This window comes from Pinus tabuliformis, chromosome Q, assembly GCF_031772625.1.
Source record: "Pinus tabuliformis cultivar Carrire ecotype Pingquan chromosome Q, CPIR1, whole genome shotgun sequence".
Lineage (NCBI taxonomy): Eukaryota > Viridiplantae > Streptophyta > Pinopsida > Pinales > Pinaceae > Pinus > Pinus tabuliformis.
Genome location: NC_142296.1, coordinates 592,627,761 through 592,651,937, shown reverse-complemented (window position 1 = coordinate 592,651,937; position 24,177 = coordinate 592,627,761). Strand labels below are relative to the sequence as shown.

Sequence of the window (24,177 nt, the reverse complement as noted above, 5' to 3'; positions counted from 1 at the left end):
TTGTTTCTATGAAACTAGTATGGAAATAGAGCCTACCAATGTCGAGGCTAGCATTAGAAAATAAATTTGTCTCCAAATACAAAGTCTCATTGCAAAGGCATTTGAACTCTTTAAGGAAGCTATTGTGCTAAATGCCCAGAATGTGTGTGCTCTCACACACTGTGGAGTTTTGTACAAGGATGATTCAACAGACGTTTGTTTCTCCCAACTAACACTGTTTGATTTTTTTCTTTTTTCTTTTTTCTTTTGTGTATTATTTTTATCTTTACTTATTTTTTTGAGCTTCTGTATAGTAGTAGGTGTTTTATAATTTATTTTGAAATCAAATTCATTTCAGCATGTATCTTAAAGAGATCAATTCCTGGTTTTTTAGCTAAACAATGTTAATGTATACACAGGCACTAGTTTAGAAGTTAGTTTAAGTTATGGAGGAGAGCCAACAAATCTGATAATTGGTGCAAAGTTTTATATTATTACAACCAGATTAGAAAAATTTCAAATCTTATAAGACTGGTAATTTGTTACTTTAGTCTACAAGAAAATGGAGTTTCAATCCTAATGTATGTGACTGAAAGAATAAGTAAATTATATCAAGGAAGTACATCTGAATATAACCATTGGTTTTGTTTGGTAGGTCATAACACTAACCAAACTATGGTGGAAGTTTCACAATCGGATATTCCTACAGAGAATGTTATTTGGGAAGCAGAAAAACTTGTGCAAGAGGTTCAAAATGTGATTATGGATGTGCCTAAGAAAGTGACAGAAGAGCTTGGAAAATGCAAAGACAAGGTGGAGGAAATGGAGGTTAGTTTAGAAGTTGTGATCTAATTAGAACCTGATAATAAATCTCTTGCAACAAATAAAGATGATAATAATTTGCAGAGTTGTATGCTCCTTCCAAATGTTGATGGACCTTCTATTGAAAATAGTGATCTTGTTTAGCCTATAAAATTGTCTTATGTTTCCAATGAGGGGGATGATAAACTAGAGAAGGTTGAGACTAAATCTAGAGATTTAGAAGCCAAGCCTATGTCTCAAGTTAGAAATACATTCATATTTGAGATTGGATAAATAATGTCACCACTAGAGAGGGTATTTATGTCTCAGTCGATTTCACCTAGTCTGGTGAGACAGATAAACATTTTGGATGCTACAAACTCTTTCAAACTAGCCATCCAAGTAAAGTGATTCAGGTTTACTTCCATTTATGATATGAAGTTTATTTTTATTATGTTAAAAGAATGACATTCTTCATGTAGAAAAAGTTTTACAAATGAAGCTTATGTTCATTACAATGTCATTTGGAATTATTGAATATGTTGTGGTGATCGAAGCCAGATTCCTTTCTTTTTTCTAAAAGATTTTGATTATTTAATTGCTCGGGTCTTATTCATTTTGACTTCATTGTTTGGACTAGGTTGGAGTGGGTCCTTTCTTTAGCTTTGCAGACTTACAAATAGGGTGTTTATTGAAAATATCTTATTGTTATTGGATTTTGCTACACAAAACAAGGCTTCTACAACATGCCTAACTAGGAAAGATGAAGTTGAAGCATGTCAAAAACATGCAAACGATAATGTTAATTCTACAGTGCCTGATACAATTTCAATACTCTTGAAGGGTGATTATATCTTTGTTGAAGCCAAAGCTAAAAATATACCCAATGGAGAGAAAAGAAGTCATGCAAATATTGTTACAGAGTCAGACAACAAATTTACAAGTCATGACAAAAATGTGGTGATAGTGAGGTGGTAAGTTTATGTACTATGGCCATGATCTGTAGTGCATCAGTTAGGCTAGGGAGCCATTCCTCAAAAATTGAGGCTAGATAGGAACAAAATCCTTCTAGTACAGATCTTCCTGATATTGGCCCACAATTTAAATCATCATGTACCATGCAACTATCAACATTATTAGATTTGAAGGCAACAATAGTACGAACATCAATGTTGTTTTGGCAATTTTTCACATATTCACAACAAGTACAATTGCATGCATAAATTCTTGTGTACTAGTCGTTTATGTGATTTATCTCTGTTGTGTTTATTCTACCTCAGAACCCACAATTGTTCTTAATTGGGATATGCATTCTAACTAGCAATGCATGATGTGTTTTGGAATTCAAGGGTCATTACCATATGAGGCATTGATGATAACAACTTTTTCTAATATAGGGGGAGGTGTGTGACCATGTTCTATGCTGAGTTTGTTATCTATGTGGGATGATCATTTCTTACATAATATTTCATTTTTATTTATTTCTTGTCTCTCCAATATATTTAAGATGAATAGTTTGTTTGTGTGCTAATATTGTGTGTTAGCATCTCAAAATGGTTCCTTTGCATCAGATGGAAGAAAGCATATGTGGGATAATGCTTGGTATATTGTTGCATATCGTATTCATGGAAGGGGGTTATCTAGTACCTTAGAAATACCTATTCACACCCTTTGCATGAGAACAATATCAACAATATCTAGCAATTTTTTTGAAGTCATGGAGATTACAACTCCTACATCAGTTGATGCCCCTAATGCAAGGAATCTTGTTTTAGGAATGAGGTCAGCAGAATTGGTAGTGTCAAGGAGCCATTTATTGCTGACTATAATGACTAGGGCTTCTAACTTAGGGAGGGGTGGGAGCAAGAATACCCCTCGAGAAATTATGAGTCCACTTCCCCCACTCACATTGTCACCACCAGTGTGGAGTACTCCAGTGAATGAAGGGATGCATGGGTCCACCATTTAGAGGAGTCTACATCTTGAACCCCATCAAATGACTATAGTAAGGAATCTCTATCAATTTGCACAAATTGGACACTACCTACTCTAGAAGTGCTACTCCTTGGATGCCTCACTTACCTTTCCCTAGACCATGGGTGGTCCCTCCTCAAGGACCACCACCAGATTCTGGCTTATAGATTTCTAGTTTTGCAGTTCTAGAAGGAACTCAGGATGCACTTAATAACTAGAGGTATTACATATCACCTTATGTACCATATACACCAATGACACCTGTGGTTCCTCATTTCCTAAGTATGGTTGGGGCTACTACAATTCACACTGGTACCAATGTTAGTACAAATGTTCCAAAAATAGGTGTGGTAGTTGGTAGGCAGTCCAACAAGGAGCAGAAACCTAGAAAGAGGAAAAAGAAAAGTGTTTTAGAAGAAATTGTTCGAAGTGGTGGCTTGAAAGTGACATCAAGTGTTCCTAAACACCTTACTGAACCCACGTTAGTATCTTTCCTTGGGTCGTTAATGATTTTATCAACTACTTAAAATTCTCTCATTGCATAAGGTATTGGCATCCTTGGTATGCCTTTTGTTTCTCATTACCAGGTAATAAGTAAAGGAGAAACATGACAAAGAATTATATTTTCAGAGGAAACAACAAATTTTATTAAAAAGGTGAAATTGGATGTTGAAGATGTTGCTTCTATTGTAGCTACTATGGTTAGGAACAACCAAGGAATTGAGATTCAGATAGTGTAATAGCTTAGTTACATTTGCTGCTTAAATTAAACATTGTAAATAGGTTGAGTTAGGGACATGGGTTCCAGGGATGAGGAAGACTTTGCATGGGGACAAATGGAAAACAAGGGGCAGGTGGCATCATAGGGATTACCTTGCAAGGCTTGGAAAGCAAACATAAGTTAGTCAACAATGACAAGGCTAACACACAAAAAACTGGAATAAGATGGATAGCTAGGAAGGATTAGATTGTCTTGCTTCTTTTGTGCTAAGCTCGAAATCAACAGAAAGGGGCCGATATTTTTTTCTTAAGTAGTAGGAGTAGGGATGTTGAAAGGAGAAGAGAATAACACAAAAGAGGAGCATGGAGAGGGGTTTGGTTTCTACTATTGCAACGAACTCCAGGAATGAACTATTGGGTTGAATGCATAGAAGGAAGGAACAAGGAGGACGTTGCACATCCTTGTGCAGAACACAAGTCCTGTAAATTCACTAAAGGGTAGAGGGAATCAATCCCTTGGAGTCCCTACACCAACCAACTATTTTCAATTTAATCCTTGAGCAAGTTCTCCTCCAAGCTCTGGAATATGGCTTTGGGGTGACTGGGTTGCAAGAAAAACAACTTTCTAGTGTAGGCTAGTCTACACATTTGTGGAGAAGTCTAGTCCCTAACTATGTTTCCAAACCCAGTTTAGAGATAAGTATTTCCACCATTGTTGATTTTAATTTATATCTCCTGAAAACATCATTATAAGAAAAATCACATTACATGATGTTGCATTGTTGGGAATTTAATTGTTTCCATTGTCCTCATTATTATTTCAGGAGTATCTTGATAGGAGGTTATGGGGTGGTAGAGGCAATGGGTTCACCTGTTATACATGCAGTGAAAATTAGTCCTGTGCAGAAATTTATAATAGGTTTTATGTAGGTTACATTATGTCTACATAGATTGTTCCTGAAGGGTATGAGTAGAAAACCACACCTCTAACCAATGTATATATTCACCTTTTCCCACCACTGGTAATTAAAAACAAAACGAAAGGATAATATGCAAAATATGCCCTATTTCTCATCGGGGAGTTGTAGAAACTTATTAAAATATTACTACAACAATGTCAATAGAAAAAATGCATTCATTGCCAATGAAGGATGAAAAATATCTATCAGTCCTGAAGGTTGAGAGATTGACTTGTGAAGGGAGATTGGGTTCCTATTAGATCAACGAGTCAAATCCTCCCATTAGTTTGATCTACAACTTCAACCTTGGAAGTGGTAGACTTTAGTCCTGTAGGTGGTGTTAATTTTAGCTTAACATGTTCTTTTCTTAGGACAATTACTTCAACGTTCCATATTATCCCATTTATCAATCCATTAGTAATCACATGAATCATTATCACATTGATAGTAATTGAAGAAAGGACATAAATGATAAATGCAAAATACAAGCCAAGATAAGAGAACACAAGTACATGGTTCAAGCCAAGGAAAACCCCCAAGATGGGGAAGACCATTGATCAATTATTCTTATTATTAATGTCAAATGTTCAATAGAGAGAGTAAAACAATTAAAATTCAAAATGATGTTCCAATTTCAAGATCTAGTATCGCTTCCCTTAGACAAGTAGATGGCCTAATCGAAACTGCAATTTCAGCACTATGTCAACAAAAGACAAATTGTGCCCTATCTAATGGTCAACGATGGCCATGGAATCAAAAAAACAATCCCTCTTGAGATCAGACTTCTTTAGCTAATTGAATCTTGGTTAGGGCTTATTAGATCATTTTAATAACTCCTTTTCTCAACTCCAGAATTACTTCAATAAATTTGAATCATCCTTCTAGAGTCTAGACTAATTCTATCCCTCAAGCATGCCTCAAGACCCTTCTGCTTCCATAATACAAGGTTTGCCGCTTACCTAGGTTGTTACTTACCTTTTCGACCCCTTGTCCAAGCACTATTAGGCCTACAACCTTCCTTATGGAGCCTCCTCCCACACAAAATAATCCCAACACACATTTTGAACTACCCTGAAGTTTGTAATTGCCTTATTGTCGGATCTCGCCTACAAAATAGGATAAACACTACCAAGAACATGCATCAAATTAATCCATACGTTCTCCTAACAGCCTCAACCTCCTTTCTAAGGAACTTGGCCCATCAAACAACCCAAAACAACCTTGCCATTCCTCATTCGGTGGAGACATCTTCCTTCTATGACTATTTCAGAGAGGAGAAAATAAGATATGTGTATGTATCAAATATATTGGAGGTCACTTCCATTTATAGGAGATGGAGAGGGGTTCAACTTGGTTAATTAACCGCAAATCAACCCTTTTAAATTACATGTATGTGGGCTTGAATCCAAAAACATATATCCCCTTGTCCAAATTTGGTGATCTTTAGGTCAATTTTGGTCCTCTCGAAAAGAGGAATTCAATGTCATAATCATATTCTTCAAGTAATATTCCCAAAGTGAAATTTGGCCCTAGTTGCCAATTTTAACACCCTCTAAATTAGGGAGAATTCCACCTACCAATCCATCCATCATCATGTCATCCTGTCATCATGAACTATATCTACATCCCTTCTCAACTCTGTTGAACAATGATATAGATAATGAAGAAGAATTGATCGAGAGGTAGTCACAAGACCTTGCTACTTTCCACTAACAAAAGTAAGTCCATATAACCAGGGGTAGAACCCTAATTGGATTTGATTGTAGATAAAGTATTTGAACATAATGCATCCTAGTCATAAGGAGTATGACATAAACAATGCATCCAACTACATTGCTATGGTCCCTATCCACTTTCCCCAACTCATTGGCCAGGTGAGAGGTACTTGCCATGAGCCCCAGTTTACACGGGTAGGATGTATGTTGGGGCATATGAAGGAGAAGGTGAACCACTCATCGTTCCTATATTCCATAGGAGAAGGTGAAACTCTCATCCTTTGAATATCTCATCAGTCGTATGGGAAGGTGAACCACTCACCCTATACATGTGTCATCATACTAGGGTATATTCTTACAGGGGAAGGTGAACCAATCAGCCTGTACACAATGAACTGATAGGGGAAGGTGAACCACTCACCCTAAATTTACACATAGCTCTAAGAAGTACAGGAGGCCCCTAGGATCTACCATAGCTCAATGTTCAATGAAGGTCCTCATAGTTGGGTCTTTCCATGACTCCCAACCTCAATTTGAAGGAAGGTAAACTTGACCTTACCAAGAGGCTTTCAGAGGATGTTCATAACCTACACATCCATCTTACAATGCTGGAGGTCTATTTCTCCCCATTGTACCATATCCCAAATAAGGTGGTACCTAATACCAATATGCTAGGAAAGGTCATGGAACAGAGATTCACTGAATGCCAAATCCCACTTTGCAACAATGGTTTCCATCATGTGCTCAAATGTGTCATTGAAGAGTTTCCTCAACCAAAGGGCTTCATAATAATCCATTATTACTGATTTATCCATTCAGCCTCAATGGTGCTCCTAGAGTAAAAAAATTCATTCTTTGATTTAGTCACGCAATAAAGGTGGTCCCTAAGAGATATAGCACTTAGATGTTCTCTTTCCATTTACCACACTTCCAGTCCAACAATTCTCAATAGTGTATTTCAAATCATAATTAATCTTAATGAGAAACTATCCAATATATGAGTCTTAACCATAAATTGTCTCAGTGTCTTAGTATTATGGGCCATCACATACATTAGTGTCCTCACAAGTTTTCTATAACTAGATCAGCAACGTCTCCATCTTATTAGACCTTTAAGCTTAGGCACAAAGCTAGGTCTCTCATCTTGATTTTAAAATTCAACTCCCTCTTACATTGATAAATGAGAGGATCATCATTTGTTGGGAAGACATCATCAATAGCTACATCCAAACATCATAGCTCCCTATGAATATCAAGAAAGTAACTTTGTCCAAAACATAAGATCTACAACCTAATATTAATCCTTTGGACCATGTATCAAAATCATCCAATCATATCCATGTGACTTCTCAAGTAACAAAGTTTTATCGAATCATCATTAGATCATTATCACCTATCATTTCTTGCCTACTATTCTTTGATATGATCATCCTTATTGAAATAATCATCGAGTAAAAGGAGACATCAAGACATTTGGCTATGGATTCTATAGCTCCCTTTGAAGTCTTACATCAGTTAGTTATCCAACCTTCATCAATCTTCTCCTGATATTTAAGATGAGACATTGTCATGCTACATCAATAGTGCCTCAATATTACTGATATCACAAGTACTTCTCAATGTATGAAGACAGCAAGACACTTATTCTAAATTTTTCCTTGGAATGATCTACTATGTTCCTTTTGAACTGTTTGCTTCAAGTCTGATTATGCTAGGGTGTCTAGCCCTTATTAGCATTGTTCCAAACATCATCTTCCATAATTTAGATAGTCCAAAGACAACCCAAATAATGCCTATCATAGATCGAATCAAGTTATGGAAAATTACTTCTCAGCCACAAATTTTTAAACTTCAGAACATGTTATCATAGGATAGTTTCATAAGGTCATTAATATGCTTAAAATACATATAGCTATTGATGTACTAGATTTATTTAAATATCCAGTGTTGTTATAGAAGAATGTGGCAAATAGATAATGCACTTTAATATTTTTGATGAAAAAATGACTTCCCTCAAGGGTCTGATACTTGCCATTGATTCTTGAAGATGAAAAATTGTGAACACTTGTTGTGGCCCAGATACGGTGTTCATTTCATATTGCAATATAACTTTGACTTTATTTCTCAATCAAATTTAGGTTATCTGCTATATAATGTATGGTGAGAAAGAGAAGTGATCTCAACCATATAGAATATTAGCAGAATCATAAGCTCATAATCAACAATGATACAAAGTTAACTAGCTTCTCATCAAATCCTCAGGTCTGTCGATGTGCTACTGTAATACCTAAAGATGTCTACTATTGAAAAATGTGCCACTTGTGTATTTTAAGATCCCTACCAAGTATATCACTAATATTTCCCTTAAGTTTGGTGATCCACACTTCACTGTACACCTCTTTCCCACAACTATACAAGCCTGAGATTATCCACAATTATTTTGAAGATCCCTCAAGGTATTTTCATACTGATTGTGAGGATATGCTTTAATCAACAAAAAAATATCGATAATCTCATACAAATTTTCTAAACTTTAGTCTTTAGTTCATTTATGCCACAAACCTTAATAATAATTTGCAATATAAATAGACCTTCATGCTCGAGACTAACTTTAATACCTGTTATCAGTCATACCTTAAGTGATGTGTTGTTTATATGTCAATAGGAGTGTCTGAAGTTTTTTTTGATGGCTTTCTTCCTTGTGATGAGGATTCATGCTTCACACTATCCACTCATCCTAATGTGTTGTCACTAAAACTTTCTTCAGCCATGCCAAGTATGAATGCCTTAAGTCTGCTACTAAAACATTTTCTCACAATTGTCACTGAATTGATTAGATTTTGTTAATTTTCCTTCATAGAGGAGACCATAGTATCCCACAGATCAATCCTTGTGTGATTTGAAAAATGACTCCCAACAAGATAAAGAAGAACTACCCAGATTAAAACCTTATTACTTCAATTCAATGTTAAAGTTTGCTTCAGATTTTGTTGTGATTAAACCCTCTTAGTGTTCAAATAGGCAGGCCACACTTTTCTTAATTAAATCCAATGTAACTCTTATTTAGATTAAGACTTTAAGAATTTATTGAAGAACATATAGGATTGAATTAAATTAGAAAATTGTTGCACAAATCTGCAACTTCATAAATCGACCTTGAAATGTAGATTTCGATAAAGATGTTAGAGTGCAACAATGATTTAAATCTCAGATCACAGAACCATTAGTTTTAGATCAAATTATTCATGGTAAGTTGTCCTTGAGAGGGTTGCCTTGATTCTATCCTAAATAAAGAGGTTAGGGTATCTGAATTTCTTATAATCAACACATACCTTAGAATGAGGCAGAAATGTTCCTTAATCTACTAGGTTAATGAATTCTTAGCCTGTATCTTTTACAAATTGTCGATATAACACTTCCAGATATGTCTTGAACAAAAGAGATGATGCTTCCTCAAAGAGGTTGATTGCTTGCTTCAAAATGACTTGTCAAATAATTCTAAGAGGTATGCCACACAAAACCCTTATACCAGTCCTCAGAAACCCTTTGAACACTCACAAAACCAGCCTTGAGAATGAGCGAAACACCTCAGGAAAGAGTGTCAAGATCAGGTTATAAACTTCCATGGAAAATTTCCTAAATAGAGATCACATTACCTTCAAACTACTTCTGAATAAGCCAACAAATACCCATAGAATACTTCTTGTTGAAAGGAAAGATTTGATCTATTTTGAGATTGACAAGACTACCCTGGACGCAGAACTATATCACAGAAAAAATCACTCTTTTAACTCAGCTTGAAAGGTCTTCAACAAACTCGAACATGGTTTCTTCCTTTCTCAAGTGACAAGACAAATTCAAAATGTTTTCCAAACAACAATTTAGATAATATATGCATAGTGCTTCTAAATTTTTGCCCTATGAAGAAACTTAGATAATTCAGTCCTTCAAAATTGATTTCAGACCTCATATGATGTGCCCATGACTATGATTTCTTTGACAAATAACTCAACTTTATGTTTGGGCTATTAGGTTATCTCCTCAATCTTCCATATTAGGGTTTATATGCCCCGCAAAAGTCTTCACCCTTCTTGATTAGGTTTTCATCCTAGTCATAGTGACTATGGCTTGAGATCATGCCCAAAATTTGACTTAATTCCATAAGGAGCTTGGTCCTAGGTATTTCTCTGTCCTTTCATGTGATGAAGCCTTTATCTTTAGTGATTTCTTTATCTCTTTCTTGGGCTTGTCCTCACATTAGTTCTGAAACCATATTAATTTTAGCTTAACATGTTCATTGCTTAGCAAAACTACTTCAATGTTCCATATTAGCCCATTTATCAGTCCATTTTATTTTCATTAGCAATCACATGAATCATTATCACAATGACAGTAACTGAAGGGAGAACATAAATTATAAATGTAGAAGTCAAGCCAAGCCAAGACAAGACAAGACAACATAAGTATATGGCTCAAGGCAGGGAAAAAGCCCAATATGGGGAAAACACTTGATTAGTTCTTCTTATTATTAATGTCAAATGTTTAGTAGAGAGAGAGAGTGTGATAATTCAAAGTCAAAATGACATGCCAATTTGAAGACCCAATACCACTTCCCTTAGACAAATATATGGACCAATCAAAACTACAATTTTGGCACTCTGTCAACAACAAACAAATTTTACCCTATCTAATGGTCAACGATGGTCATGGCATAAACCAAAGAGTCCCTCTTGAGCTTGAAGTTCTGTAGAAAAATGAATCCTAGTTAGGGTTTGTTAGATCACTGCAATATCTCCTTTCCTCACCTCTAGACTTGTTTAAAGGGTTGGGACCTTCCTTGATTGTTGCTCATCTTATCTAGTAACTTTATTTAATATTTTTTTTACTATGAACTCTCGAGTATTCATGGAAAAATTATCTTAAAGCAACCCAATTTATATGATTGAAAGGAATGTGCCTCATTCATTCAAGGATACTATAGAAGAAAAATATTATGGTCTTTATTTCATATCTCACCTTTTGTCTCGACAAAGGCAAGACTACCTTCTTAGGTCGTGGACCTGCCAGAATATGGTATTATGTTGGTCTGCAAGATGATGGTGATGATTACTGAGAAATCTATTTTTTTGCAATTGTTGTCATTCATATCTCTTTGAGCCCCCACTCCTTAGATCCAAGCCTATAAGGTTTTTGCTATAGGTTGCCCCACTCGAACTCCAAATGTAAAGATTTTGATATTATTTCACCTAAATGTTGTAGAAGATATATGATAATAAGTTGGCATTGTTTTTAGACTTACTGCTTCTTAAATGTTGTTATTGGCACAGGAATGTCCCCTATGAATGGATCAATAATGAAAAATCAAATCAACATTGGTTGAGAAAGGAAGGGGAGAAATTCCTCTTCCCATGTGGAGGTATAATGTTTCCCAATGGAGTTGATGAATATGTGGATCATATGGAAGAGTTGGTCCCAGGAATGAAATATGGCATAGTCTGAACTGCACTTGATACTGGATGTGGGGTGGGTAACATTCTGACTAGTTTCAATAGTTTTACGAAAACGGATCTTTCCTTTGATACTTTATATTGTTGATCACATGATGTAGTCAGATTATGAAGGAAGCATACTCCATAAATAGCAACAAGGAATATAGAGTCAGGTTAAACTAGTGGATACACCATCAAAACACATGGTTGATCCACCTTATGATGTTAATTATACCTGAGAGTATGAGACATTCATATTATCAAAACAAAGCTAATCGAAATTTTCATGTCAGAAGAAAGAGGATTAATAGGAATTGATCTAAAGTTATTTTTCTAGGCATCATTTTACTTTGCATAATATCTAAACCTGCTCTTGAGTTGAGTTTAATAGTAAACATTTTGTTATAGAGGCATTTCTCTTCCCTCCTACTGGCTGTGACAAGGTGGATTTATACAATTAGGCCTTAGTGAACATGCTGACATGGTACATAACAAAGAATACCTGCAGAATTAAAGGTATTTTCTAGAAGTTGCTTCTCAGATAGCCTTACATCTAGTATTCATTAACCTATCTGTAATTTCTATTGCTTTCTATGATATGTATATTTATGTATCTTACATGATAAAGATCAAAACAAGTTACTTAATGTAAATGCTCATAGTTATGTTATCTAAATATGACTTGTGAGATCTACTGTATGAGTATACATTTTGTTGTTTATATAAGAGAATACTTTATGTTCAGGTTACAAGTCGGGGTGGTGATTTGCTAGATCATGGAATTATTACAATGTCACTGGCGCCTAGAGATAATCATGAAGCACAAGTGAAATTTTCATTTGAACGGGGTATTCCTGCAAAGCTAGGTATCATATCTACACAGTGGCTTCCTTATCCATCCAATGCATTTGACATGGCTCACTACTCTCAATGTCTCATTCCATGGACAAAATTTGGTATATTTGACGATACCTTCTAAATGTTTGTTGTGTTCTAGATTATGTAATGGCTTAGAAGTACTCAAATTAACATGGATAAAGTGAAAACAAGAATTTTCAAATCATTACTTGGTAAAAATAAATATAGCTTCATTCTTATGTCACAATCAATATGAATAACTAGTGGTGAGAGTATAAGCGCTACTGCAACCAAGTGTAGGGGACTTCCACCCAACTCCCAATGAGTTTCTTATTCTCTTTCTTCAATACTTTCCCAAATGAAAATATTTCATTCCCTTTTCCTTATTTATTTAATAGAAATTTTCATATTCACTTTTGATTTGATTGTTATAGTTAGGAAGGTGTACATACTTTGTTTCTTTCAATTTGATGTAGTGATTTTTTATGAGAAAAAACACATTCTTAACCATTAAACACATACTAACTATTTAATTAAATTACTTACAATTATTTTAATTTCATTTATTAATTTCATTTTTAGTATTTATTTTGATTCAATCAAATGTTATGGGTACGAAGCATTTTTTATCGATATTCCTGTTCAGTTTAGTGGGTTTTGTTCATTGATTTAGTAAGATAGTGATTTTATGAAAAAAAAAATTCCCTGCAAGACATAGGGAACATGATCCAACTAAGGTGTTTGAATTATTTTCATTTTATCAACATTATCCTTGATTTCCTTTCAATTCTTTAATTTTTATGGGATCTTGGCAGCTATTTGTTGAGTGAAGTTTTGTTGACATAGGTGGAGCCTACCTTATGGAAATAGATCAAGTACCCCAACCAGGAGGCTTTTGGGTCCTATCTAGAGCACTAGTAAACTATGAAAATATATGGCATGGATGGAACAAAACTATAAAGGAGCAAAAGGCTAACTATGGTGCCCTTCAATGTCTTTTGAACAAGATGTGCTATAAACTATACAATAAAAAGGATGACATTGATGTATGGAAGAAATATTTGGACAGTGGTTGCTATGCTGCCCATGAAATAACAGTTTACCCCCATGAATGTGATGACAACATTGAACCAAATGTTGCCTGGTGTGTTCCCATGCAGTCTTGTATAGTAAAACCAAATACCAACTTCAAGAAGTTAAGAGTAGGATAGACTCCAAAGTGGCCACAACATTTGATGGTAGCCCCAAAGTGGGTTCATACATTTTCTGGGGGCAGTGATGGAGCTTTCAGAAAAGATACAACTCAATGGGTGGTGCAAGTTCACCATTACAAGACATTGGTACCTGATCTTGGAATAGATAAACTAAGAAATGTTATGGATATGAACATTCTTTATGGAGGTCTTGCTACAACACTAATACATGATCCTCTATGGGTCATGAATGTGGTTTCCTATGGTCTAAAATCCTTGAATGTTGTTTATGATTGAGGAATAATTGGTACATATAATGACATGTAAGTTTATTTCTCTCGGTGGTTTGATTAGGAAATCTGGTGTGCTCAACACCATTATCTTCGCTAATACTTGAGCCTTGTGTTGTTCAGGTGTGAGGCATTTTCAACCTATCCAAGAACATAATAATGAAAAATCAAGCTGGTAGTCCCGATTTTCAGATCTAGGGGAAAATATCTATGTATATGTGTTTTATGTGTTATGCTCTCGCATTGTTTATTTTCTGTTCCTAGAATCCATATGCAGGTAATTACTATAAGGGATTAAAACCTACATCCTTGCAGTCTAGTGTGCCGAAGGTGAGAGCCGATTCTCATAATCGACCATGACTCTCAGCAAGCAAGGCCGCAAGGGTGGGTACTGCTGACCAGTGTGCCTCACCGTGGGCATGCCCTCAATGGGAAAAATGTAAAACAATCCCTTGGATTGCTAGGGGGCTGATCCTCATAATTGCCCTAGGCAAGCAAAGGTGATGATTCTAAGAATCGACCCCCTCACCTGCTAGGGGTGATCTTGGGAATCGCCCCCCGGTAGGCTAGGGGGCCGATTTTGGGAATCGGCCCCTTGGCAGGCTAGAGGGCCTTTTTTCCCTGGGTGGGTATGCACACAGCCGAGCATGCCCGCCCATAGGCACAAGCATGACATGACACTAAGGCACAATGCCCCCCTAGCAGGCAGGGGGCTGATTTTGAGAATCAACCCCTTGGTATGCAGGGGGATGATTCCCAGAATTGGCCCCTGGCCTACCAAGGGAACAGGGACAATTGAAAAAATAAATAAGTTTTTTTTCTAATGAATGGATTTTTTGTGTTTCTTCTATGAACCTAACATCCAACTTGTCATGGGGGTTGATGTGCATATTTCTGGTCTTTTTTTGTTTTTATATTTTGTTTCGTTTTGTTTATTTAATTATGTTATTGGTTTTTTGAATTTACTAATATATATATATATAGATATCTGTGTGTGTGTGTGTGTGTGTGTGTGTGTGTGTGTGTGTGTGTGTGTGTATTTTTTGTAGGAAAATGGCATCAAGGAAGATTTATATGAATCTTTCTAGACCAAGGATTGCTAAAACTAGAGGTAAATCCTCAAAAAATATTGTTGAACGAACCAAATCTAAACTAATAAGTACAAATCAATCAAGCGCCTCAAAGCATAAGAAGTTGATTTCTTACTGGAAGAAATCACAACAAGTGAAGCATACATAACATATGGTTTTTGAAAGATAGAGAAGATAAACAACATATGCAGATATATCTATATGTTGATATCCCCAATGATAGTGGAAATTATGAGGTGCTGGGAAAAGTTCTAGACATGTGTTTGATACCGAACATTGAAGTTGTTTATGTACTTACAAAACCACCCAAGTCACATGGCAAGTTTAAATGTTAGTTTTCATTATTAATGTATGACACGACAGATGAATCTACAAAGATGTGTAAATAAATCATAAATATTTATGTGTTTTGCGTTATTATAACGATATCATTATATTGTTTATAACTTAGTTTTTATTGACAAATGATAGTTTTTTGACATAAATTTATTGAAAATATTTCAATTATGTAGTGAGGCATTTATTTTATAGAGCAATATATTATGAATGTTGTCAGCAGTTTCTACTCACAGTTAGAAGAAGATATGGCAAACAAGCAAAAAATAGTAATTTGTGATGCTACAAAACTACATCCAAGGGATCAACAAAGAATTCCTATAGTGGATAAATCTAGCAAAGGTAGACATGCTACTTTTGAAGATGAGGAAGTTGAAACTATCACTCAACAATATGTTGCCATTACTGATGATGAGATTAGAGATGATGTTGGAAAGGAGAAGAATCATAAAATACCAAAAGTAAAAATGCCCAAGAATATCTTTGTTCTAGTTGATGATGAGGATGTTATTTATCTAGAAGAAAAGAGGAGGAAGGAAATAAAAGTTGATCATTCTCATCAAGGCCAACAATGAAGATCCTAGTGAAAAATCAAAAGAAAGCAGGGAAATCATTACACTGGGAGCTAATTTAGAGGATGGCATTATTAAAAGAAAACAAAATTCCATTCTACATCACTTGACAAAGAAAAATTTAATTGAGGGTGGTCGTACATTTCAGATTAATGTCAGACAAATCTATAAGCTAAGTGAAGGATAGTTTAAATATCAAATTAGAAAGCCACACCACCTACATGTTCACAACTTGAAGACATTAATGAGGTACAATCCATATGCTCATTTGATTGATATGGGCTTCTTGTTGATCCAGTTCAAGTTCCTAAGAAAGAATCATTTGATAAGTCAAAATGTTTTGAATACAATTATTATGTACTTGGGGGGAACCATTATATTGAAGCTAGAAGGAAATTGATGGAGAAATATCCCAATAACCCATGTTTTGAAATAATGAAATGTATCATTTATGCTGGTTTATTAGATACATAAGCAAATTTATTGACATGGGATCATAATACAGATAATGAGTATAGGGTGTCTATGACTTTCATCAAAAGGGTTAGATTTATTCATAATGAATTTGAAGAAAAATGTGGTAGGGATAAGGCAAAGGCTAGCCTATAATTTTGAAAGGAATGTTGTATGGAAATAGGTTATCAAATTGAGGAAAAAATAAATTCAAAAGGAGGCAAAGTACAATCTGATATATTTAGAAGTATTTATAACATTTTCCAGCTAGCATTTAGAACTGGAGAGATATGGGAATTAATTAATGAGAATTTTAGCATGTGGGAGAACATTGGCATTAAAAACCAAAACGTCAAAAAGTTGAAACCATTGATGTATAGCAACAATAAATCAGTCCTGAAATGAAGCAACTTCCAGAAGATATGACTATCACACCTTGGAGAGAATTACAACGAGTGAAGGATGAAAAACTTCTCAAAACAATATTATCTCATCTGGAGTCAATGGAATTATCATTGGATGAAATGTGTGAGGAATTTCAAAAGTAAGTTTGTTGAATTATTTTTACTTATTTCCAGACTATAATTTTATTTTAAATATGACATATTGTTGTTGGTATTATTTGTTATACATATCTTTATATTAACTTTTTTTACTTTATCTATTCATTCACAAGGTTTACATCAAAATACAAGAATAAATGGTGAAATTATTGAATGAATATAGTTTGGATGATGTTGTACAGAACTACCCAGATTCAAGTTCTGCATCAACACTAAAATATTTTTATCTTGCTTTTCAAAATGTATGTCGATTTATACATTCATATTTATTCATTTGTATACTATTTTTATTTTATAACTTATACATATATTTGTTTATCTTATTAAATATGAAGAAGGATTCAAATGGAGCACCAGATAGTTTCAAAAGCTTTATTAAAAAAAATTAAGATCAAAATATTGAGAAAAAAACATCTTAGTAATGTTGAACTTGATCCATCTCTTACTCATTTCATTTGGAATGGGCTTGACACTATTCAATATCAAATAATAGTAGGTGACTATGAAGACATTGCTAAACTCATATCTAAAAGGGATTATTCCCTAGTTATTGCAGATATTCCCCATGGTTTCAATATCCCAAACATTGACAATGATAATGACCCTTATACTTATCAAGGTCTTAGTAAATTAGTTGTAGGATTTGTAGAAGTCACATCATCACCATTATAGAGATTTGTAACATCTCATTTAGACACAACAATTGGCAATTTTATTGACAAGCTTCAAGGGGAAAACAAACTCAAGGATGTAGCTTACATGGTAAGACATTGAAATTGTATGTTTGATTAATGTTAAAAAAATCATTTATGTACAAGTTAATTGAACTTTTACTATTTCATGTTACATGAAAAGTCAAATCTTATTAACCATGAATATCAACAAATTATAAGTGATTGTGAGTTCATCCATATTGAAATTTGGATAAAATATGATAGTTATAAGTCTATGCTTCTTAATCAGGTAGTTGGAAAGAGTCATAGCCAAGTACTGGTTTATGATGTTGTTGTAAAAAAAACTAACATATGAAGATAAAGAAGCAAAAGAAGAGACTGTTAACATTTATAAAAAACCATAGTCATTGATTAACTATCTTATAGACTTATGTTCAAATGAAAGAGATTTTATTCTAGATTTTTTCTCATGCTTAGGTAAGTTTTATTATATATAATTGAATTTCAATATATTATTTCTTAATTTATATGTCATCATACTAATTTACTTCATTATTTTTTATGCTTGATAATTAGTTATAACAGTAGCATGTTGCCTGCAAAAAGGAAGAAATTGCATTTCCATTGAAAAAGACTGAGTACAGTGCAAATTTATTCAACAAAGAATTAATGCAATGCAGAAAATTGGGTTGCGGAAAGAGGATTTTAATGAATAACGTGTGGCCAAAAAGGCAAAGGAACCTCAACAACCATTATATGGAACGATTGTTAAAGCACACATTAGGAGAGTCATAGACATCAAAGATCCATCAGAAGAGGAAAATGAACAAACTGAAGTAGAAAATATTGTGGAAGAAGACAATGATGAAACTCTTGAGGATGAAGAGTTTGGATTATGTGATATTATTGATTAAGTTTAAGTTATGCTTGGAAATCAAGCTCATTTTTTGTAACTATTAATTAGTTATATTTGTAATTACTTTGACATTTTATGAGAAGAATAAGTATTCAATTAATGTTTTTATATGTTCAATATTTGTATTATGTGATTTTTTTTTTTAATTTTTATGTGAATCATTTTTTTTAAACTGTGATTATTATTTTTTTTGACATGAAATTCATAAAAAAAAATTATTATTTAACCATTTTTTGTTCAATTCTCCCTAAAAAAATTGTGATTTTGACATGTCATTTCTAACAAAAAATTATCAAAATGTGTAATTTTTTTGTTATATTTATGTTCAAAATGTTTATTTTTATGTCAATTGTTAAAAATTATTGTTTTTTAGAGACAATTATTTGATGTTATTTGAAAAATCAATTAACGATATATAAATATGTAGAATATTGAAACTTTAAAATATAGACCTTTTTCTTTAACTATGCAAAAAAATAAAGACCTCGCTACAAATAAAAAAAAAAATTAAAAGAAAAACAAGAAAATATGGAGAAGACTACTTCAAAAATTGTTAAATTTAGAAAAATCACATTTAATACATTAGAAAATAATGCAGAATCATCACTTTTTAAAATTAACATGGAAATCACTAACATTCTAAAAAATACTTTACAGAAAAAACTTTAAAGTGTCAAAAACTATGATATATATATATATATATATATATATATATATATATATATATATATATATATATATATATATATATATTGTGCATCACCACTTTTCAAAATCAGTTCCCGTTTCAAAGTTTACGTTGTTTAGACAAGAAGAAGGTTGTTAAATCCCCTTACTTGAACACATGTTTCTCTACTATCTATGGTGGAACCAAAGGATTTTTCTCAATCCAACCAAGATGATAAAAGTTTAAAAGCTATGCATGAACAACTTGACTAGATTGAGGAAAAACAAACTTGGGAACTTGTTCCAAGACTAGAAATCAAGAATGTGATTGGCACCAAGTGGGCCTTCAGGAAAAAAAATGAGTATGGTGAAGTGGTAAGAACAAGGAAAGGTTACTTTGTAAAGGCTATGCAAAAATTGAAGGTTTGGACTTTAATGAAACATTTGATCCTATCACTCGATTAGAGGCAATTCAAATGTTTTTGGATTTTTCCAGTTTCAAGAAATTCAAGATATATCATATGGATGTCAAATCTTATTTCTTGAATGGAGAATTGCAGGAAGAATTCTATATTAAACAAGATAGTGGTTTTTAGTTGTTAGATAAGGTTGATTATGTTTGCAAGCTAAAAAAAGACTTGTGTAGTCTTAATCAAGCTCCATGAGCTTGGTATTCCAAGTTGGAGATTTATTTTCTCAAGTTCATCTTATAAGAGGCACAACTAATAGTAATTTATATGTAAAATCTAGATATTGAAAATTGCTAGTGGTGGATGTTTATGTTGACGATATTAATTTTTCCCGTGATTCAGATCAACTAACTTGTGAGGTTGCAGTTGATATAAAGGATGAATTTGAGATGTCTATGCTTAGAGAACATTCTTATTTCCTTGGTTTACTGATTGAAAAATCTTCCAAACGAATATTTGTCTCACAAAGTATCTGAAGGAAGTTTTGAAGAAATTTGGTATGGAGGAATGTTCTTTGCTAAGCACTACATTAGTGATTAGATGCAAGCTTATCAAGACTGAGGAATCTCAAGAGGTGGATCATACTTTATATAGATGTATTATTGGTATCCCGCTATATTTAATACCCCCAAGACTATATATCATGCAAGTAGTTGGTATTGTTGGAATATTTCAAGTAGTCCCCAAATAGAGTAATCTTCTTGCAGCAAAGAGGATTCTCAAATATATAAGAGCCACAATGGATTGTGGTCTATGGTACTGTAGAGGTAAATATTTTTCATTAATTTGTTTTACTGATGTCGATTAGGCAGGTGATGTAGATAATCGAACTAGGACTAGTGGGGGTGCTTTCTTTCTTGGTGAATGTATAGTTTCATGGTTGAGTAAGAAGCAAGCTTGAATCTCTTTTTCTATTACTGAAGAAGAATACATAGCATCAATTGCGTTTTTGTACATAATTTAGTGTGCACTCCACACAACATTTACTCAATTGACTACTGATATCTATAAAATACCGAGATCTCAGAAGGGCTCTTTGAGCAAAAGGGAATACAAAGATATGAACTATTCATAACTAAAATATTGCCGATAATATTAGCAATAAAATAATTTAGTGAAAAGCGTAGAGATCCACACAAAGATAAGTTCTGCACAAAAGCCTAAACAAAGAGATATTTTAAATATTCGAAAATACACATATAAACATTGTTTACAGTTAAAATATTACCAATAATGTCATATACTTCAACCGTTTACTAAAATATTAACAATAAAATCCTTTAATGCAAACATATTTATCAATTAATAACATCTTCCAATGTGAATGACAGATTGAAATATGTTACCATATACATAAGTTTCTACCTGCGAAAGTCACCAGATCTTTCATTGTGCAAGGAAGATTTATTCACACAATGTACTTCCTACGCACTTCAGCACAAGAGACTAAACAAATATATATTTAGAAATAAAAAGATAAACATCATTTACAATTAAAATATTACCAATAATATCATATACATCAATAGATTACTAAAATATTAGCAATAAAAGCCTTTGATGCGAACATATTTATCAATTAATAAAGTCAACTGAAAGGCATTATGGAGTATGGAACTAATTGTTTTCAAAAATGGCCAGAGCTTTCACTATGCGAACGTATTCATGCAAAGAGAATCAATTTAATAATAGTAGAGATAAGGACTATGCTACATCACAACTATCACTCTTGTTTTAATCTTAGAAATATACCATCTTATATTAGTTTAATCTTAGAAATGGATAAACACATAATAAAATTAATGTTCACATCTTTATTTAATATAATATTAACTTGTACAAATTATGTAACTTGGTTATTGTTAACATGTAAAGGTCATGTTCACACAAAATGAAGGGACAATAGAATTTAATAATCCTATTAATAACTGTGTCCAAAGTAACAACCACAAAAGCTAAGGCGTTAAATATATAATAAACACAATTTTAAGCAAGTGTAATATGCAGCATCGCTACTTAGTACTTGACTCTTATGCAAAAAGTAATTGATAGAAAAAATTATTGTAACGAAAACAAAAAAAACAAAAAAAATACTACTACTATGTAAAAAAAAATTATATTTATAGCAACTTTTAAACATAGTTTTCTAGGTAGATTACTATTTTGAGTAGATTATTATGGGAAAATTCATTTTCCCCATAGCTCCAATTTCATATATCCATTTTGTGTCCACTTTTGCTAAATTTAGTAGGTGAGACATTTTTTTCATGGCCACGTGCCTAGGAATTTTCTGATTAAAGCATGATCTCTCATGTATTGGATGTAATCCCCGATTCTATTGGAATGCACCTCAAACTTTAGATTTGTGGTAGCTTTTAGAAGGCAACTTCTTGGAGGTCTCTAAATGGTTGAATCTTGCCTCAATAATCCTTGTTGTTAATCTAAGGCTAGATTTTTTTCACCCTCATCGATGCGAGAATTAGTTGACTAACTGAGATGATGCTAGCATCGACCATGGCAATAGGAATTGTAGAGACAATGTGTGTGGTTGGAAAGTCAATGATAAAGAAGGAATTGCAGAAACAATGTGAGTGGTTGGAAAGTCGATGATAAGTTAATGTATAATTTTAGGTTGAATTCATATTTAGATTTGGTTAATAAACATATCAAAACATAATAAACTCTATAGAACCATGATATTTCATCACTTTATGTTTAGAATTAGTAAATAAAAAAACATAAAAACATAATATTTACAATACCCTTTTTTTTAATCATATTGTATATATATAAAGTTGAAAAATTAAATTAAAAATATATAAAATATGTCAAAAAAAAATATTATATATATGTATATTTTATAAGAATTTTAATATATCATATAAAAATATTAGCATTTTGAGAAATTTAATCTTTAATGAATTTGTAATTAAAATAAATTTATACTAATTATATAGTAAGAATTCTACACCAATGTTGGAAATTAACAGTAATGTGTCTATTTTCATCGATGGTCTACTTGTAGCTTGAGAATTTGTGACAGCATATGAACTAGGATGGGAACACCTGATCTGTCCATGCACCTTGTCCTAGTCAAACTTTGTTGTCGGGCCTTAATACTTAATCATTCCTTTTGTTGGGTTATGTTATATTCTTTCCAAGACTAGCCTCCCTAGTTAACCGGGGGGTTAGAGGGGGGGTGGAGCCCCCCAATTTTTTCGGGGCGAACCTACCTATGGTTTTGTGCATGGTTTTCGCACATGGTTTTGGGCGCGATGGTTTTCAGTCCATGGTATTGGATGCTTCGGCATGTATATATATGTATTGTAACATATGAAAGGAACATAATGAAAAATCAAGATGGTAGTCCCAATTTTGGGATCTAGGGGAAATGTATGTGTATATGTGTTTTATGTGTTATTCTCTCGCATTGTTTATTTTTTGTGTTTTAAGAATTTGTACGCAGGTAATTTCTTTATGGGTTTAAAACCTACATTTGGAATCAGAGTTTTTTTGGCTTCAAGGGGACGCATTTGTTGTTGAGGGGTTTCTCTTGGGCCTATGGTAGACCTTGTTCAGTGGGAGATCTATGGGATCGATTCTAGTGGTGAAAGAAGATGGCGAGCAGTGGAAAGATAGAGATCGAGAAATTTCATGGTCAATTTTTTTAGTTATGGAAACTAAATATGGACGATCTATTGGTAGATAAAGATCAGCGGATCACAGTAGATCCGGGTACTAAACCAATGGGAGTGTTCGATGAACAATGGAAGAAGTTGGATTAGAAGACAAAGAGCACAATACGATTATGTGTCTTAGATTCAGTATTGATGAAATTATCATGGGAAGCTATGGATAAGGCTTTGTGGGTCAAGTTAGGGACTTTGTACCAATCTAAGTCTCTGGTGAATAAATTGTTCCTATGGAAAAAGCTATATAACCTGAGGATGAAAGATGGAGACTCTGTGACAGAGCATCTGAACATATTTAATACTGTGGTAAGTCAGTTATTATCTGTTCATATTAAAATTTTAGATGAAGATAAGTGCATCAGTGTGTTGTGTTCTCTACTAGATTTGTGGGATAGTATTGTTATTGTAATAGGTAGCAATGAAACTGCCTTGCAGTTTGATGAAATAGTGTCATCATTGTTGACAGAGGAGATGAGATGGAAAAAATATGGAGAGACAGAATGGCGATGCCATGTCTATACGAGGACAGTCCCAGAACATAAACAAAAATAGTCATCGAGTGGGAGATCTAAATCTCTAGGAAAACTTGTAAAGATGTGCTGGAAATGCAGAAAGGAAGGGCACTACAAAAGGGACTGTAAGTCTAAAGCTCCTAACAAAGGAAAGGGATCCAATGATTCTCCTTCTGCAAAAGTGAAAACCACCTCAGATGAAGGTGGGGATGTGTACTTGGCTTCTTCAAGTACACATGTAGATCATGAGGTGT

General features: G+C 33.6%; 1 pseudogene; it reads left to right on the top strand.

The window, feature by feature from the left end:
- Positions 1-654: 654 nt before the first annotated feature.
- Positions 655-14,777, top strand: LOC149220840 (putative methyltransferase PMT21; annotated as a pseudogene).
- Positions 14,778-24,177: the final 9,400 nt, after the last annotated feature.